The following is a 21,274-nucleotide window of genomic DNA, read 5'->3' as shown; positions in this document are numbered from 1 at the left end:
ATGTGTTTCTCTCGCTGTGATAATGTATTTCAAGCACCCTATAGGCTTTGTGGTAAAAAAATTCTCCATATATGGCACATGTGTGCCACGTCCAAAAAAGCACTCCACTCGCTCAGAGAAGGCCTCCGAAGCTCGTTTTGGCACTTATGGAACACATTTAGTGTGATGTGCTTTATTGCTTGTCACACACAACCATTGTTCGAAAATGCACTTTATTCGCTCTCAAACACATTGTGAGCAAAGCATGATACGGCGTGTCATTGTGAGCCAGCGGAAGGTGCCAGGAGGCTCATTCCAAGTGTGCCTGACGCAGCTTCGCAACCCGTTCTATGTGCAACAGTTTCAGGTGGCTGAGAAGCATTGCTGTGGAGTTACAGCTAAAATGAGAAAATGTGTTTCTCTCGCTGTGATAATGTATTTCAAGCACCCTATAGGCTTTGTGGTAAAAAATTTCTCCATATATGGCACGTGTGCCACGTCCAAAAAAGCACTCCACTCGCTCAGAGAAGAAGGGTTAGGGTTAGGGTTAGGGTTAGGTTAAGGGTTAGGGTTAGGGTTAGGTTAAGGGTTAGTGTTAGGGTTTTGGCACTTATGGAACACATTTAGTGTGATGTGCTTTATTGCTTGGCACACACAACCATTGTTGTAAAATGAGAAAATGTGTTTCTCTCGCTGTGATAATGTATTTCAAGCACCCTATAGGCTTTGTGGTAAAAAAATTCTCAATATATGGCACATGTGTGCCACGTCCAAAAAAGTACTCCACTCGCTCGGAGAAGGCCTCCGAAGCGCATTTTGGCACTTCCAACCAACCAACCAACCAGCCGAGAGGCCGATCTGCTCTCAGTCAGGAAACCTCAATGAAAAACGGCAACCAGGCAGAGAAAGGGGCGTCGGCCAAGCGCCTCCACTTTACCAGCACACCGGAACCACTGGCCACAGTGGACGAGGTGGCCGTCAGAAACAACCGTCCAACTCAAGCGGAAGCGGCTCAAATTGCTGTTGTCGCTTTCAGCGGCCTTCCCAGCCGCAGAGGCAACTGCTTCGGATCTTTATGTCCAAGGAAGGCAAGCAGCGACACCCAAGATGGAAGCCACAACATTGTGGTTCATGGTAAACCTACCCGCACAGGCCAGCTCCTGCACTTTGAGTCCCTTCGCCCACTGGAACCCGAGCCAGAAGCTGTCAGAAGCGCAAACAAGAGAGCAGAAAATACCGGGTCACTCACTCACCGAGGGGGCAGACGCACAATTTACAGGCTCTGACCGCCTGTGGCTGACACCCTCTGGAGACCGGCTGCTGCGAGGGAAGTGGGGTCCACGGAGTGCGCAGACACAGTGCCCCGCTACCACGAGCCATTTCCTCTGCAGAATTACTGCTCAGGGGGCACCAAACGTGAGCACGTTCAGTGCATTTCTTTCAGCACCATCCACAAGATGGACCCTGCCAGAGTCTGCTTTTGCTGTTTACACAAGAAGGAGAAGTGCACCTTTCCTGGAAGCGCTGCAATACCAGGTCGATGCGTGGAGCGGATGGCGCAAGCCCCAATCGCAGCTCCCTGTTCCAAAAAGCAATTTAATATTTAGTCCCCTGTTGGGGGACGTATCAGATATTAAACTGATAAGAACAGATTTTTTTTTTTTGAAACTGTTTATTGTCACTAATACAAAATTTCACCACATTTCATTATTTTTGAAAACTGCCCTTTAAAAAAAAAGGTAAAATACACACCACATTTAATCTAAAAGTGTTCAATTAACTTTTGTGTTTGTTTAAAACTAGTGCTGTGGGCAGTAACATGTGTAAAATCTGTACAAAACATTTTAAAATATCATAAAAAAGAAGTCTTCTGTTGTACAGGAGCGCAGTGAGTCCTTATCAATAGTCTCTACATCCCACTCTCCCAGACAGCTAATCTCCAGGACACTGTCAGGGTACCCTCAGACCCTTATCCTTCTTCTCGGTCTCCTCCTTCTTCTCTCGGAGAGTCAGGCTGCCGCTGCCGAGACCTTTTCCGTGAAGCTCCAGGTGCCACCTCCGGGTGGGCACAGACGATTCTTCTTTGTGGCTGTGTCCTTGGCCTGCCGCTTGCAGCTGCGAGGGTTGCTGCAGCCATTCGGATCACAGCCACGGGGGGCATCTGTCTGTGCCTCCTTACCAGCAAGTTGCGGGAGGTCCAGATGGCGTCTTTGATGGCGGCGAGGGCGAGCCACTGCTTTCCGAAGTCTTTGTAGGTTGACTTCTGGTGGCTCACCCCGTAGAGCACAAGCTGTTCTTTTAGGACCTCCCTTGCTGGCAAGTCCGGGAAATTTAGGTCGCCGGCTGTCGCCCACAGGTCTACGGCAGCACTGCACTCCCAGAGGAGGTGCCTCACCGACTCCGGTGCGCCACAACCCGGTCGGAGGCAAGGTGGGTTCGCTGACATTCCTCGGGAGTGCATAACAGACCTGACTGGGAGGATCTCGTGGGCCACCATCCATGACAGGTCCCGAAGTCTGATTGGGAGAGCAGGATGGTTCACATTGCGCCAAACCGATGTGGGCTCGCCGAATGCAAGCCCGCGCACTGGACTCACTGGGTCCCGCTCCTGCACAACAGAAATGACAGAGCGATGATTTTTTAAAATGTCTAATGTTTGTCTTTCCAAATTAAAATGTTTTAAAAAAGTCCTTATAAATATATATGCTGGTGGTAAGTTAAAAGCCACAGGTATCGTTAGATCTGTTGGAATCATTTTTAGTTTTCTTAAGTAGGAGCCCATCCAGTATCGTACCAAGGCTTTGGTCTTGGGAGTACTGGATGAGCCCACTGCATTTTCTAAGTGCAATGCTATATATCTTGCGCTTAAAAACAGTTTCAGATCTGGTATTGCTTTTCCACCTTTTTCTTTTGCCTTTTTGAGAGTATCTCTTCTCACTCTCTCCCACTTGGAGCCCCAAAGGAAATAAAAAATGGCTCGATCTAGTTCTAAAAGCACATGTCTTTTGGGGATAAAAACAGAGCTGATCAGTAAAAGCAAAGGTAAAATCACAGCTTTTATGATTAAAACCTTTCCCTCTAAAGTCAGTTGTCTTAGTCCCCAAAAGCCCAGTCTTTGTCTCACTTTCCCTACCACGTCTCCCCAGTTGGTTTCCCCTCCCCCGTCCTTGCCAAATTTAATTCCCAGTATTTTTTGGTCAGTCTGTGTCACAGTCAGGGGAAGTCCTATTTTCTCTGTTGCCGTCCAGGGTCCGTAAAATTGGGCTTGGGTCTTATCCCTATTGAGTTTGGACCCAGAGGCCCGTCCAAACCAGTCAGTCAGGTCCAGTGTTCTGTTAACTGATGAAATATTTGTGCATAAAATGTTAAAATCGTCCATGTATAAAATGCATTTTGTCGTCAGTCACCCCGGAATAGTCACCCCGTTGATCCATTTGTCCCTTCTCAAAGTCTGTGCCAGAGGTTCTATACATAAAATATACAGGAGGGCAGATAACGGACATCCCTGACGGACGCCACAGTTGATTTTAACTGCTTTGGTCAGATTCCCGTTAACCACAAATTTGCTGGTAATATCCTGGTACAGCAGTCCCACCCACGCTACGAACCTTTCTGGAAAACCCACTTTTTGCAGTACCCTAAAAAGGTACTGGTGCGAGACCCGATCAAAGGCTTTCTCAAAGTCTAAATTTAGTACTACTAGCCGAATATTTCTGTCTCTCGCATGACAGATGGTGTCACGGATCAGCATGTGGCTGTCTGTGATCTTCCGCCCAGGGATGGCACAGGTTTGATCCGGGTTGATCAAGTCGTCTAAAACCATGGTCATACGTGTGGCTAAAAGTTTGCTAAAAAGTTTACAGTCACAGTTTAAAAGGGTGATCGGTCTCCAGTTTTTCAAGTCGGTCTTGTCTTTAGTTTTGTAAAGGAGTGTCACTATCCCTACTCTAAAACTGTCAGGTAGTCGGCTACTTTGGTCAAATTCATTAAAAACAGTGAGTAAGTCTGGTGCTAAAATGTCCCAAAAAGTTAAATAAAATTCCAAGGGAAGTCCATCCTCCCCGGGGGACTTCCCTTTCTTAAAAGCCCTGATACATTTATTTAACTCTTTGTGACTAAAATCCTGTGTTAAAACTATGTTTTCATCCACTGTTTTTTCCATAAAATCAAGTGCTCTTGAGATGACCTCTGGGTTTATATTTTTGATTTCATATAGTTCTTGGTAGAAGAATTCTACTGTTTCATTTATCTCATTTTTTGTCTCCACCATGTACCCGTCTTTGTTTTTTTAATTTAAAAATACCTCCTGCTTTGCTCATAATCTTTTTAAAGAAGTACCAGGTACATTTTTCTCCTTCTTCAATTTCTTTTTCCTTACTCCTTAGAAGCACCCCTTTACTTTTAATTTCCGCTAAGGCAGCCATTTCATTTTTTACCTGATTTCTTCATTAAAATTCAGCCCTTTTTGTGTTAAGTTAAAATAACGTTGTAAACGTTTTTGCAGTCCCAGCATGCATCTTTTTTCTTTATTACATTTTTCTCGCCCTGCTTTTTTAAAAAAGTTCCGGGTCCTTGCCTTCACCATTTCCCACCACTGTGCTCGTGACTCATGCAAGTCTTGAAGGGTCTGCCAGTCCCTGAACCGCTCCCTGTACTGGTTGACCAAATCTTGATCTTCCAGCAGGGAGCAGTTCAGTTTCCACAGACCTCTTCCCACCGCTGCACCAGACGGGAGTGAAAGAGTGCAGGTGAGAACCAGCTGGTCAGAGAAGAAGACAGGGGTCAATCTAGCATCAGTAGGGGCCCAGTCCCGTGTGAATATATAATCTATGCGAGAGGCTCCTGTGCTGTCACCACTGAACCAGGTGAAGCCCTCCTCTCTGGGATGCATGGCTTTATAACAATCGTGTAAGTTAAAATCCCTACTTATGTCCTGTAATAAAACTGATGTTTTATCTACTTTAAAATCTTCCCCCACCCCCTTTCTGTCTTTCCTACTTAAAATACAATTAAAATCCCCTCCCACTATAAAAGGTACCCGGCCTAGCATGTGGGACTGCAAGTTTTATAAAAAATCATACCTTTCATTTTTGTCGTTAGAACCATAAATATTTAAGAGGTTAAAATCCTGTCCCATAAAAGTCAAATGTGTTAATAGTGCTCGCCCTTCCCTCACCACAGTGCTCCCCTTTACCGTGACATGTGGGTTTTTAATTAAAATGGCCACGCCATCATTTTTATTTTCATTTGACCCACTCCATAAGGATGTTTGTGGCCACATTTCCTCCCACTGCTTGTAGTTTGTTAAAAAGGGCAAACCACATTCTTGTAATAAAAACACATCTGACTTAAAAGTTTGAAGGAAGGATAAAACACTTTGAGCTCTAACTTTCGACTTCACACTTCTCACATTGATGGTAGAGAAGGTGAGAGTCATAAGTATGATTTTTAAATAAAAAAAATAAGACTTAAAAGGGCCTAAAAGTTAAATAATTGCTATAAAATGTATACTGTGACTATGAGATTTCTTGTGAGTGAGGCTCCTCCTTCACTCCAGTGGGTGAGGGTTGGAGGGGGAGAGCCTCCCTTCCCAGCCGACGTCTGGGTGTCGGTCGTTCCTGGAGTCTGCCATTAAAAGTTCGCTTCTCACGAGGGGTTGACTGCAAAACAATATTTAAAAAGGACAATTCATTCGGGGAGCCCGAGGGGAAGACTTGAGGCTCCTCCAGTGAAGAACTGTCAGAGAGAGCCTCAGGCCTTCCCCGCTTCTCTGATAAAAGAGAGGAGTCGGACAGCTGTGAAGCGAGTCTTTTTGCTTGCTGGCCACTGGGTGGGATGGCTTCCTCTTCAGACTCTGCACCCTTCACTTGCCAGCAGACCACTCTGAGTCATGGTTTCTGGGGCCTCTGTGAGCCCCTCCCTCTGTCCCGCCTCACCTGTTTCTCCTCCAATCACAGGTTTTGGCGGGAGATTTGAATTATTTTTGGTCTCAACAGCCATATTGGCCCCAGCATTTTCCTCTCCATTTCTCTTTTCTTTTCCAGCCTTTAGCTTGTTGGCAAAGGATTTCGGGCAGTCTCTGAAAATATGGTTTGAGTCTCCACAGAGGTTGCACTTTCTGCCATTGGTACATTGTTCAAAAGTATGTCCAATTTCTCTACATTTCCGACACACAGTCTGCTGACATGCCTCTGCCAGGTGCCCGTGCTCGCCACACTTGCGGCAGAGCTTGGGCTGACCCTGGTAGTGTATGTAGCCTCGGTTTTCTCCCAGAACTATCATTGATTGGAGATGTTTCAGACCCTGGAAGCCCTGAGGGTCCTGCCATTGCTGGATGGGGACCCTCCAGGCGCAGTTCCAGATGCCATCTTCATCTCTCACCTTCATAGCCTGGCCTTTAACCGTGCAATATCTTCCCAGCCAAAAGCAAATGTCATCTGCGGTCACTGTCTCATTAAACATTCTAACAATAACGGTTTTAGCCACATTGTCAGTCAGTTTTTCAACGTTGAACACAGACAACTGGGATTTCACATCTTCATAACGAATCCAAAATTCTCTCAAAGTTGCAGCAGACTGGAAACTTACATCATAGCCTTTGTTGTAAGGCAGTGCCAAAATGCAGTTGAGGTCATCAGGTTTAAATTGAAGGATTTGTTGGATGATTTTTCTGGAAAAATCCAATCTGGACAGTCCCAGTGACTCACCCTCCATTTCCTTATATGTGAAACGCACACTGTGGTGCCTCCGCATACCGGCATAGCTGGCCGACATGGTGGAGGCACCACCAGCTGAAATTTTCCTGCTCAACGAGAGTTTTAAAACAAATAAATACTTAAAAATGCAATAAATACAAAAAATAAAACTTACCTTGCACTGCTGCGGGAATAAGAAAAGTTAAAATACACTGAAAAGTGTAGGAAATTTCCTCCCAAATGTTGGCAGAATTCTATGCACCTGAAGCATACAATTCTCCACCCAAAGGAGGCAACCACAGTCTTAGCCAAAAGGCAGAGAAGCGATGCCGATGGGCGCTCGTAGGGGAGGAGGGCACTTCCGGCATAACAAGCTAAAGGACCAGTTGCACGCATGTTCGAATAAAATGTAGACAGAACAAACAAAGCGTCAGTTATCACCCTTATATCCATTCGCTTAGACAATAGAAAGTGTTTGACTGTGCTGAAGAAGAAATGTTCCCGTGACCCTGATCAGAGACCCCCAGCGAGCCCCAGGTCCTAGAGGTGCCTGGAAGCGCCAACAGCGACCCTGCAGATGTTCACGTTAATCCTGCAAGAATGTGTCAAGAAAAGAACTCGTAAAACAATGAAAGTAATTAAAACTGCAAGCAGTGATGAGCGGGCTCGAGCACCCCGACGCGGTCGGGGGTACGCGCGGGTCGGGGGTGCGCGCGGGTCGGACGCACGAAAAACCGCGGCGATCGGATAAGCGGTAAGGGAGTTACGGCATTTACACATTTCCGCCAGGAGGGGGCACGCCGGCGGCGAGGCGGGTGTGCGGTCACGTCCCGTCCGACGCCCCGAACCGGCATAAAAAAATCCGCGACGATTGGACCGTGCGGTAGGTACTTGTGGCGGATATATGTTTCCGCCTGTTGGTGGCGCTGGTTTTTGAACATGGGTTCTGGAGCGTTAGGTGCGTCCGGTCATGATAGACGTCTCCACCGAAAATCATAGTGATACGTGCAACGGGTGGCGAGGGATAATGAATTGAAACTTCTAGGTGGCGCTAGTGTGTCAATTTAGATTGGTGTCACATGGGAGCACCACCAGGGCGCTCAGGCCTGGATTCTGACCTTACGTGTAAGATTTCAGCAGCCTGTGACCTGTCGGTTTTTGAACAGGGGTTCTTGAGACTTTTTTGTGCGTCCTATCATGATTGATGTCTCCTCCAAAAATCATGACAATCCGTGCAACGGGAGGCGAGGGATAATTATTTTCAAACTTGTAGGTGGCGCTAGTGAGTCAATTTGGCTTGGTTTCAAATGGGGGTCCCACCAGGGCGCTCAGGCCTGGATTCTGACCCCCCTATAAGTTTTCAAGCACATGCAACCTTCTGCAGGCTAATTATGACCGTTTGAGGGTCAATGGCGAGGTTTGAGCATTCGCCGCCAGGCCACGCCCACCATGTCTGCTTTATTCAGATCAGGTCCATCAACAGTATTCACCAGACTGTTAGTCAGTGACCTTGTGACCTTTATGTCCATCTGATCAATCTCCTGCCAGAAGAAGACTAATTGTTAGGCTAGTTGTTGCCAATAGGGGGGCTGCGCCAAAATCAGGAAGTGACCTATGTGGATCGTCGAGGTGGGGTCATGATCACATGTACCAAGTATGATGAAGATCTGACCACGTGAAGCCAACTTATTAACGTTTACAGTCTGCTCAGCATGCAAGGCGACCCGCCACGCCCACATTTCATGGAGCAACCAAAAATTCCTATCAATTGAACATACCGCACCCCATGCCACTGGGGGTGCGCGAGAGTTGACGGGCACGCGAATCGACGGGCGCTCGGACGGAGCACCCGGCATCGGCGTGTCCGGTAGAAAAAAACAGAGGCGCTCGGAGTGGAATTCACCATGCGCCATATTTATCCGGAAGGGGGCGATGTGGAGCGCTCCAGCCGCTTCCTGAGACTTTGTTGTGAGTCCTATAATGAGTAATGTCTTTACCGGAAACATCCCTTTCCAGCAAATGGGCATATTCAGGTTCTCTCAGTGTTTTTTAACACCCACGAGTACTTCATGGGTGAAGTTCATATGCAAAGTGAGATGTCTGAGCAATGTATTTGTTGGTGTGTTTTGTTTTGTAAAGTCCACTTAAACCTTATTACGTGTGTCAAAATGAATAACGACCGGCTTTGTCAAATTAACCAACATGTTGTGGAATACCAGATGATGGATGAAAGCTAAAAAGATTTAAACAAAGTCGCGTACGAACAAAACAAAACATGTTTAATTACGTACCATACACAACATAACAACAAAAATTTATTAATAATACAGACAAAAACCGTTCACACTCACATTCATACCTATAGACAATTTGGAGTCGCCAATTAACCTAACATGTTTGTGGAAGGGGGGATGTTTATTTGTGTTTTCGTTTTTTTTCCGGACGTGGTTTTTCTGAACATACCGCACCCCATGCCACTGGGGGTGCGCGAGAGTTGACGGGCACGCGAATCGACGGGCGCTCGGACGGAGCACCCGGCATCGGCGTGTCCGGTAGACACACCTAACATGTTTGTGGAAGGGGGGATGTTTATTTGTGTTTTCGTTTTTTTTCCGGACGTGGTTTTTCTGGACGTTTATTCTGTCTTCCGGTTGGTTTTTCGTAGTCCGTTTGTGTGGCACAGTCACGTGTGTCTGTTTAGAAGAAATAACACATGAGTGACATCTAGCGGTGAAACACTATAACATCCACCGCAATAACAACTACAATATATCATCAGAATCATACATAATGTTAGGCATAAACATGACAATATTGCAACATCAACACAATATATAACTTGTCATCAATGAAATATGAAATATCTCACCATTTAGGTTCAATCGCTGTTGCCCCTCTGCCGCGTCAATTTGTTGTTTCGCCTCTGCCAAGGCTTCCTCAAGTTGGCTGATGGTGGTTAGATTTTTTTCAAACTGTTCCGAAATCAGCCGTTTGCCTCTGACACGCCTGGCAGCGAAGCCCATGAAGGTCTCGGCCAGCACGTAACTTTGGGAATATAAGTCTTCCCGGGACACGCAAGGGTCCTGGCACGAGTACTGTCAAAACAGACCGATAACAACACATTATTCACAGTAATTGATGGTAACCCATGGCAACATATTTTTTACGACAAAATGAAGTGTACACGGACATCGAAATGCACAATATCAAATATTATTCCAGGGCTCTACGTTAAAAACAAAAATTACTTGCCCATGGGGAATCCTTAAGGTGAGAACTACTTGCCCGAACTTGCCCCATGTAAAATGAAAAGACTGCCATAATGATATCATATATCAATATATGCTGATAATTCATCAGATAATAGTACTGATGCATTGTATTTGGAGGAATGTCTGAAAATTTGTGGAGATGTATGTTAACATGGCAAGCCATGCTACCTTACACATGGTAGTCGTAGTAAGCAGTGATATTTATAAGTTGTGCACCACAATGAAACATTTGACACATTTGTGTACTAGTAAAGTGTTTTTAATCCAGAAAAAATGCTCAATGGTCAAACAATAATTTGTGAAGCAAAGGTGATAAAAATCCACAGAGAAATTGAACTGCTAGATTTTGTAGCTTGTGCAAAATCAGCACTTGGTATTGGATCTAATGGGTGGTGTTTCATTGTGACCACTTCAAATTGTCACAGCAACGTGATTCACTCACCTGTGCCATCATTTGATTTGCTGCCGCTAATAAAATACTTGTTTAGGAGGCACTGGTTCATCACTTTTTGGTGTTTTCCTTCAGAAGTTGTTGAAGAATTAGACCAGTGGTGCTCATTAAGTCGATCGCGATCTACCGGTCGATCGCGGAGGTGGTACTGGTCGATCGCTGGTCGATCGCGGCGTGACATTAAAAAAATATCATCCTAGCATCAATGCCATCACTTGATTGATATACAGGGCAGCCATTCAGATGACAACTGAATGTTGCCCTTCGGGTGACCAATCAAATCAAACAACGTCTCTAAGTGCAGCAGAACTTACGATGTCAGCCTATCATCCATCCCCGTTACTTGATTGACATACAGGACAACCAGTCAGATGACAACTGAATTTTGACCTTTAGGTCACCGCTCATGCGTAAACAACGATGCAAAGTGCTAAGCTAGTCGGCGAATTGCGTCAGATTTTAAGCCCTCGCTAAAGTTTATGGTCACTAAAATGAGTGAAGTAGCTGGACCAAGTAAAAAGGCAAAAACATATCACTTCCATACGGAATGGGAGGTGGACTTTTTTTTTCACAATGTCTTTTTCGAAGTGCGTTTGCCTGGCTAACCTGGCTATCAGCAGCTACTGTCCGGACTATGCATCCCTGGCTGGTTCAATTCAGTGCAAGTCATCAAAGTAAACTCAGGTAATTACAAAAAATGTTAATAGTTAATTATGTGTGTTTTGCAATATTGGCTCATTTGGTTATGTAAGGTACATCAACATACATTGTACGTACAAATAATCCTCAATACATTTGAAAATAAATAGATGTTTTGCATTTTTGTAGTGGGTAGATCATTTTGACTCGGTCATTTTAAAAGTAGCTCGCATGCTGAAAAAGTGTGAGCACCCCTGAATTAGACGATGTTGGCAGGGACGGCATGATAGATGTTTTCCTAGTAAAACGATCGCTGATTGGTTGATCGCGAACAAGAATGGGTGTGGTTAAAATGCGGATTGTGGATTACGGACCGCGGTCTAAATAAACGATTCTGATTGGTCCATTTCAAGATTTGCAAGGATTGGTTTGCAAATTACCACCGGAATTACGCAGTCCGTGTTTTACCAACACCCAACAAGAACCGCTTTAAAAAAAACTCTTGGCAGTACGGCATGCTAAAGTGCACTTGCCCGACGGGAATATTAATGATTGGATTTACTTGCCCGAATTTTGTTTTAACTTGCCCCGGGCCATCGGTACATCGTTATTGTCGAGCCCTGTTATTCTGGTAAAATGTAGAACTATAGAAAGAATAAAATATTTTCTAGCATCAGAATAATAATGATATGAACGAATAAAATCATCCAAATACTTACACACAACAATTGGCATTTGGTGCGCAAAGCTTGCACCTCCGGGTTGGTGGCTGTGGGCGATTTCGCCGGAGAAGAAGAGCTGGCCATTCTAGACACAAAAAGAGATAATAAAATGTGAAGATGTTCACATTGACTTAAACATGAATTGCATTCAATGGTCAAAATAAGGGCAAATAATAAGAAAGCACTTACCTTTTGTCCATAGGTATGAATGTGAGTGTGAATGGTTGTTTGTCTATATGTGCCCTGTGATTGGCTGGCCACCAGTCCAGGGTGTACCCCGCCTGAAAACAGCGCCTCTGTTTTGAAGGACCTACTGCATAAACGCCACAGTCAAAGATCCTCTATGTGAGAGGCGGGAGGCGGATTCAGGCGTGATGCTGTAATCTCGCGAGAGGGTACGTGACGCGCGCAGGTCAGACAAGCGGAATACAGCGCTCCCAAACAATCTTAACTATTCAAACATCCGCAAAGTATCCTTAGATATAAACCAACATATTTAACTGCTGGAAAAGTTACAGTTCACAAAAAACAAACCTGGAAGATCTGGAGGAGTACATCGACGGTTGCTTCGATAGTATCGTCATGGGCAAGTCGGGCAAGTCACCCAAGACGCCGAACTCCAAGCGTAGCCGTCCTGAGGACTCCCCTGGGGAAACGTCGCCACCAGGCACAGACATCAAGGACATCCTCGATTCCATCGACAAGAGGCTGATTTGCTTGGACGGCCGCCTGGCTCTTGTCGAGGTACTCCATAAAGAATTTCAGGCCATCCGTGAGTCTCTGGACTTCAGCCAAAAACAAATAATCTCCTTGGTGACGGAGAACGCAACCCTCCGTGAATCGGTGAAGTCCCTCACCGACGGAGTTTCACAACTCCGCCAGGAAAACAAGTCCATGAAGGAAACGATCTTGGACCTTCAGGCTCGAAGCATGAGGGACAACCTCGTCTTTGCAGGAATTCCGGAGAAATCCGAGGAAGATCCGGAAGAATCCGTAAGGGCCTTCATGGCGCAACGGCTCAAGCTCCCGGCTGACGTCATCGGGGACATCACCTTCCATCGCGTCCACCGCCTGGGAGCCAAGAAGCCAGAAAATACAAGACCGAGACCCATCGTGGCAAAATTTGAACACTTCAAGCAGAAGGAGCAGGTGAAAGGCCGAGGCCGAGAGCTGAAGGGGACGGACTTCAGCGTGAACGACCAGTTTCCAAGGGAGATCCTCGACAGACGCCGTCGCCTGTTCCCTATCCGAAAAAAGTTCATCAACGAGGGGTGCCGAGCTGTCATCACAGTGGACAAACTCTTTGTTAATGGACAGCTATACCGCGATCGTGAAATTACACCGTGGCTGTATTAATCACTCTAACATGGTAACTGAATATGCTTGGTAAGGTAAGGTAACGTCCTACTTTTTCATAGTTACATGATAAAGGTTCGTATATTATAACGCGCTCATCCTCGTTAACGCCTGCACTCTGCCTTCAAATTACTCCCCATTTTTCTCCCTTGCATGTCACCTCATTCCTTTCCTCCCTGTCTTGCACACTTTCTCACTGTCTTTCCCCTCTTTCACTCACTTATATTCCTGTTTGTCACTTGTCTGTTTTCTGTACCAGCATGTCTATACAGTTCACACACACTCACATAATCACAAACCCGCAAATACAAACATTGTACATAAAGACACACATCCATGTACACAGGTGGCTCGTACTGTACATCTGACACATAAACCTACAACACTGCCACTTACACACATGCATATCTCACACATGCATACTCCAACATTACACCTTCACTAGTCAGATCAGGAGGACTACATTATAATATGCCCATGTGCACTTTAAGCATATATGTAATAGTATATGCTTACACTACCTACAGGCACATATACTTCACACTTGCACATATATACACACACATATCATTATAAGCTAGTCTAGGATGTCCTCACTGCAATTTGTCACTTGGAATGTCAGGGGAGTCGGGTCTCGAGAAAAAAGACAAAAAATGTTTAACCATCTAAAGAATATCCAAGCAGACATTGTCTTATTGCAAGAGACTCACATCTCCAATGCAGCTGCCCATACATTTCACTCACCACAGTTTCCACACATATACCTAGCAAACTACAACTCCAAACAGAGGGGCGTAGCCATTTTAATTAGCCGGAGGGTCAATTTTACACTGCTCAACAATACTATAGACATAGAAGGTAGATATATAATAATCAACATATTGGTGGACAATGTTAAATTTTGCATTGCCAACATATATGGCCCTAATGTTGATGACCCCTCTTTCTTTCACACCTTTTTTTCTTCTCTCTCTGCACACCTGGATTCAAGCTTGATCTTGGGAGGGGACTTCAACTTGGTATTTAATCCAGATTTAGATAGGTCTAGCCCAGCTGGGGGACATCGTGAGTCTCAAGCAACAACAACACTGAAAAAATATATGTCTGATTTTGGTCTTTGTGATGCTTGGCGCTCTTATCACCCTACTCACAGAGAATATACGTATTTCTCACCAGTGCACCACACGTACTCCCGAATTGACTACTTCTTAACAAGTAGCTCAATCTTATCTGACATATCAAATATTCACATACACCCTATCATTATTAGTGATCACGCACCAGTCTCTCTCTTTCTCACTAACCAAACCACAAGTACACCTACTAAATGCTGGAGATTTAATACATCATTGCTTAAAGACCCAGACTTTTTAAACGTCTTTGAGAGAGAGTGGACAATGTTTTTAGATTTTAATGACCAACCGGGAACCTCGGCTTGTGTTCTCTGGGAGACAGCAAAAGTAGTAATGCGCGGGAAAATTATCTCCTACTCATCATATAAGAAAAAGAAAGAAAGATTATTGGAATTGGAATTGGAGGAAAAAATTAAACTCCTTGAAACCGCTTATGCAAATTCACAGGATGAGAATACTCTGAATAATCTTAGAAAATTGAAATTAGATTTAAAAGAAATTACTGATAAGAAAATTCAGTTCCAATTACAAAGACTACGTTTGGAGAAGTTTGAACATGCCAATAAATCTGGAAAATTCTTAGCTAACCAACTAAAACTCAATAAAGAAAAAAACTCTATCTCCTCCATTAGAAACTCAGAAGGTAACATCACTCACCTTCCGGAGGAAATTAATTCAGTCTTTAGGGACTTTTATAAAAGACTATACACACCTCAGATTAACCCTTCTGATCCAGACATTGAAACATTTCTAAGTACCATAGAATTACCAAAATTAGAAAAAAATCAGGTGACAACCCTGGACTTACCCATTTCACTAACAGATCTTTATGATGCTCTACAGGAAATGCCAAATAACAAGGCACCAGGACCGGACGGGTTTCCTGCCGAATTTTATAAAACATTCTGGTCACTGCTAGCCCCAGTTTTTTTTAAAATGGTTCAGGAAATAAAAGAAAATGCACGCCTACCCCCATATATGAATTCTGCTACAATCAGTCTTTTGCTAAAATCAGAAAAGGACCCAACATTACCTTCCAGTTATCGTCCAATTTCACTTATTAATGCGGATCTTAAAATAATATGCAAAGTATTAGCTAGAAGACTGGAAAAAGTTACCCCTCATATAATACATCCCGATCAATCAGGATTTATCAAGGGGAGACACTCAGTTAGCAATGTACGCCGCTTAACCAATCTGATTGATCACTCTATCATCCATAATTTGGAAACCACAATCGTCTCACTAGACGCTGAAAAGGCATTCGACAGAGTTAACTGGAAATTTCTCTTTGCAACCCTACAGAAATTTGGCTTTGGCGAGTCATTTAGAACGTGGATCCAAATATTATATAGCATCCCAAAGGCCTCCGTTCGAACCAATAATCTGATCTCTCCAGAATTCACTTTACAAAGAGGTACTAGGCAAGGTTGTCCACTCTCCCCCTCATTGTTTGCTATCTTTATTGAACCTCTTGCAGCTGCTATTCGACAACATGGAAATATTAAAGGGATCCAGACAACAAATGTTCATCATAAGATAAGCCTTTATGCTGATGATGTGTTACTCTTCCTAAAAAACTCACACTCCTCACTTCACCAAGCTATCACACTCATCAATAACTTTAGCACCTTTTTGGACTACTCTATTAACTGGTCTAAATCCACAGTATTGCCCATTAATTTCGTTTTCCAGAGCACCCCCTCTATACCACTGCGTTCAGGGAATATCAGGTATTTGGGCATCAACATTTCCTCCAATCTGTCAGACCTGATCAGCTTGAATTATACCCCACTGTTGAAATCGATTGAGGATGATCTTGAACGTTGGAGAACTTTGCCGATCTCTCTTATGGGCAGAGTGTCCACTGTGAAAATGATGATATTACCAAGGATCAATTATCTGTTCTCTATGATCCCAACCAAACCATCTATAACTTGGTTTAAGTCATGAGATTCATATATAAATAAATTTCTTTGGAAAAATAAGCCAGCACGAATAAGCCTAAAAACATTACAAAAATCTAAAGAATGTGGGGGCTTAGAACTGCCAAATTTCTCCAATTACTTCCTGGCAAATAGGCTACAGTATATCTTAAAATGGATAAAACCTAACCCCTTGGATCAGTTATGGCTAGACATTGAACAATCATTTAGCCAAGAAATCCCCATCTTTAACTTACCTTTCATAAGTCAAATCCTTAGGAAACACGATTGTTTTAAAAGCATAAATATTAAAACCACTCTGACAGCTTGGTGGGAATTTTTAAAAATAACCAGGTCCTCGCTCAATCCTTGCCAGTACACTCCGATCTGGAATAACCCTGATATATTGCTTAAAAAAAAACCCTTGGATTTTACAACATGGCATGACAAAGGAATAAGTTGCTTGGAAAATATCATAAGGGGGGGAAAGTTTGTGTCATTCACTTACCTTGTTACACAGTATGGGTTAAGCCAGAATACATTTCTTGAATACTCACAAATTAAATCCATAATTAGAGCTAGGTTTCGTAACATATCTTGGGAAAGCTATCCCACCATTGACCAATTCTTAAACATATCCGCTCCCCAAACATTATCCAAGTTGTACATTCTTTTGTCAAAGTGTGACAACACCGTTGGGGTCCCAGTCTCCAAATGGAACCTAGATTTATCTACAAGCTGTGACCCTGAGTTCTGGAAGCAAATATGCCTTAATTCGTTCCGTTTAATAAAAAATCCCAACCTACAGTTGGTTCAGTTCAAAACCATTCATAGAGTACACTACACAGGGCAGAGAATGTTTAAAATGGGTCTAACCGACTCCAACATCTGTGTATACTGCCCAGATCATGTAGTAGATGATTATTTACACTCCATGTGGGCATGTGCCCCCATTAGTAATTTCTATTTCTATGGTAAAAGCAATCGTAAATGTTTGTATTGTATTGACTGATAACATTATAAAAATAAGTAACAATGTCATTTATATTGTTATTATAAGATCCAAATACGATGTCACTTGAACGAAGTGATCATTTACCATATTTGCCTACGTGTATAAGTTCTACAATGTATGAATCCTACAAAGATGTTATAAAAATGTTGTTACATTCACCAATTGCAAACAGTCTACTGTTACAGAGTTAAGTATCATGCTCATGTGTTAATGTTTTCAAGTAAAGCTTGCAATTAGCTATTTAACATTGTCGTTAACGATAGCGTATATCTTTACACAGTATTGCACATAATGTACTTTTTATTGTATTTGTGCAGTATATATGCAGAGACCACACTCTGCCCCGGGAGGAAGTACATCGGCAGAGCACCGAAGTGAGCCATAATATTATGGCCTTTGTGACGAAAGCGATGGAGGAGAGGAAGAAGGAAGAGGTGGAAGGCAGGCGCCAAAGAGCCGAAATTTCCAAATTGAAGTTTCATCTCGAACAAGCTCTGCAACGAGCTGAGGTGGCCGAGGCTACCTGTCTTTTTCTTGGAGATGGTGAGAAAGTTCATGCATAAATGTAATGTATGTCATTTCTGATCTATTAATGCGGTTCTGTGTGTATCACTAAAGTAGTTTTGTTTCCAATATACAGAAAAAAGAGAATGCGGCACGCAATGTGACCCGGACGAGACCAGCGTTTCCCCCCAAACATAACCCCCCCCCCATCAATTAATTTAAATTTGTTAATGTTCATATGTTTGTGTATTTTTGTAAATTGTTTTGTTGTTGTTGTTTGTGTGTAAATTCGTTGACGTTATTTTAATAAATTGTATATTACACCATTTCTGTTGTTTTTATAATTAATGTGATATTTTTACTCATGAACTGCACATCAATTCCACCTTGAAAGAGCGACAGTTCCGTAGAAAAAAACAAATATATATATATATATATATATATATATATATATATATATATATATATCGCACAGTAACCATGTGTAATGATGTTCTAACATCACAATCTCAGCAAGTTGTAAATGAAAATGAGATGATTATTTATATATTATACAAAACAAATCTGCTCCATTTACTCTGTCTTTAACAGAATGTAATAATGGACTATCAAATAGAGAAAAAAAAACTTGATGATGTATAATGTATATTTCTTTAATCTTTTTCAGTACTTCAAGTCAATATATGAAACAAACAAAAACCATGAAAAAATACGCTAAACATGTATTAGTCTCCTTTGACAAAGATAAAATATCTATTTCATCTTTGAACAGTAGTGACTTTACAAGAGGTGCCGGGGCCTCAAAGCGTGTGTCGAGTTATTGAGTGGGCACTTCCGGGAAGCGTGGACCGAGGTTTGATTCATTGGGGGGAGGGGCCTGAATCGATGACGTCCGAAGCCTCGCTGCCCGGCTGTACCACGTGACGGATTCCGGAAAACGTTTAGAATTTGCCGCGATGTTTTCCTATCACTCGGCGATATAAACCCCTCAGGCTTAAACATTAAAATGTGGGGTTTTGTGGTGAGAGTCAGTCTGTTGAGCGTGTGGATAGTTTGTCGATTCATAGTCGACATGTATCAAAAAAGAGGAATCGCCTAAAACCAAAAATTGTTAAGAAAAAAATATTATTGAATAAAAAAATAATTCTATCTTTCATATTCTATCCAGGTTACACAAGCATACATCTTTTAGTTACACAAGCACTTTCCCTGAAACCATGGCCGCCAGGTGACATAAAACCATGATGAAGATAGCCATATCACGATACATGGCCTTGATGGACAATAAAACATTCAGTATGTTATATATACTGTATATTTAATCTTACGCTTTTTAGGTTAATCAAGTGGTTCTACAATGTTTTGTAGTACATAATCATATCCAAGAGCCAAAACAGATCAGCATTTAATGCATCACACATGAAGATACAGCCGCCTGTAATTCTATCCAAGGCCAGCAGGTGGTTTCGTGTGCACATGAAGCTTCAAGAAATGAATCATTTGTCAAACCAGTTGATTGAAATGGTTCAAAGCCTCACGGGGTGTCATCTCGCCATCATTATTGGACATAGTCTGGGAAATCTCCATTTGAACTATATAACCTCAGGGTACATCAACATCAAAATGAGCATATGAGCATCTGGCAGAAATTGATGCAGAAATGGCTGAAATGCAGAAAGAATGACATTCTCATGACAGGTACAGGTAAACCTCATCAACAAAAAATCACTCAGAAAGCCGCCAACAACATCCATTCATTTTCTACCGCTTTGTCCTTACGGGTGCTGGAGCCTATCCCAGCTGTCTACGGCCGAGCGGCGGGGTACACCCTGGAATGGTGGCCAGCCAATCACAGGGCACATATAGACAACCATTCACTTTACGGGAGCCAGGCAACAACATTTCATTGGCAAAGTCTTTGAAAGGTTTCCATAAATCCAGATCCAGCAGTACTTTCTGGAACACCATAAAACTGGATGACAGGGTCTTGGGGAACCGCAGGTCTCGTGCATACGTCAGTCCCATCAGATAGTAGCAGGCTTGGCTAAGATCCCCAAGAGTGCTGTGGACGGTGCTGCCCTCAATCACTATGCCATCTTTTCTTGAATGCTGGTTGATCCATCCTCGGCATCCTGCAGACATTGTAAAGACAGCTGTTAGGAGTTCACGTTCAACTTGCACCTCACAAGAGAAATAGCACGTACTCTGTTCTGTTGTCCACAGCTGCTTTATGGCAGGGGTGTCAAAGTCAAATGGACGGAGGGCCAAATAAAACATTTGGCCACAAGCCGAGGGCCGGACTGTCCAATCTTCATTAAAACCAAGATTTAACCTACTGAAAACATAACAAATATATTACAATATGATTGGATAAATAAAGCAATATTTTCTTATGACTCTGAGCGTCATTTTTAATTTCAGCCGTCTCATATTATATTCTTTCATCACCGCCACACTTTCTCCACATAGAAGACACACAGGTTTTCCAGCTACCTCCGTGACATGTACTCCAACTCCCACCTTGTTTGAAAGCCCCTGTTTTCACCGTCCACCTTCCGTTTTGCCATTGTTGATGGGTATCTGTAAATTAACTTTTGCTGTTGTGCTAATGACTGATGCTGAATGACTGCTGAATAAATTAAGCCGCCTCCCGCTATGCTCCCGCTCGCGCGTCCCTGTTGCATTGTGGGAAATGTAGTACAGTTTATCTGCGGGCCGAATCTAATAATAGATTAATATCATCACGCGGGCCAGGTAAAACCCTCTCGCGCCCGCGGGACTTGACTCTGACATATGTGCTTTATGGCATACAAAAAGCAGCTCCATCTTTGTGTGCAGTAAAGAAAAATAACTGTACTGCAGCTGTGCACTTGAGATTACTTGCTAAATATTATTTTGCTAAAATTTTAAAACCTTGAGAAGCATAAAAAGTACAGTAGTATACCAACCTCAAAGTCCTGGAATAGGGCACTGGCATGTCCTGCAAGATAGTCAATAAGGCATCGGATGACAACGTCCCTTGTTTGCTCATGTTGGATTCCATCTGCCGGACAGAAAGTGTTTAAAGTAACAAAAAGCAAGACTACACATTGAAGCAGTGCTTTGATTTACTAGAAAAACTTAAGTCTCAAACATTTCTATAGAATTTACACGAGAGGGAAGTTTGTAAGTGGTGATGCTAGCAAAAAAACTCAGACCTAAAATTTTGCCAGGCGCATGAATATAAGTGGATATTGTGGTGCGGTGTGCAAAGGATGTGAGAGATTGAGGCACAGAAAACTAAGGAAGAAAAAACAAAAACTGTTCAAGGGGCTGTATGTAAGATTGTGGCTATTGTGGCTGTTGCTGGAGTGAAATAAAAAAAATCTGTATTGCAACTAGCAGCAGGAATGAAGCGGCCGTATCTGTTGTCACAGTGATATCTATTCAGGCTTGTGTAGCTTAAGCAGGTAGGGTGGACGGGTATTTAGCTTCTTACTCTCAGTCACAGTAACTAAAAGCAGAGGTCATGTCACGCAGGTGCTGTGCGGGTTATTGTTTCACTTTCACCGCCCTGACATTGTGTCTGTGTGCTGTGCACCTA

The 21,274-nt window shown here is 43.2% G+C and overlaps 1 pseudogene; it reads right to left on the bottom strand.

Moving 5' to 3' along the window:
• Positions 1-1,478: 1,478 nt before the first annotated feature.
• LOC131126969 (U2 spliceosomal RNA) lies at positions 1,479-1,651 on the bottom strand (annotated as a pseudogene).
• Positions 1,652-21,274: the final 19,623 nt, after the last annotated feature.

The sequence above is a fragment of the Doryrhamphus excisus genome, chromosome 3 (genome assembly GCF_030265055.1).
Source record: "Doryrhamphus excisus isolate RoL2022-K1 chromosome 3, RoL_Dexc_1.0, whole genome shotgun sequence".
Lineage (NCBI taxonomy): Eukaryota > Metazoa > Chordata > Actinopteri > Syngnathiformes > Syngnathidae > Doryrhamphus > Doryrhamphus excisus.
The sequence above is the reverse complement of the archived record's forward strand: the minus strand, read 5'-3'. Positions and strand labels throughout refer to the sequence as shown.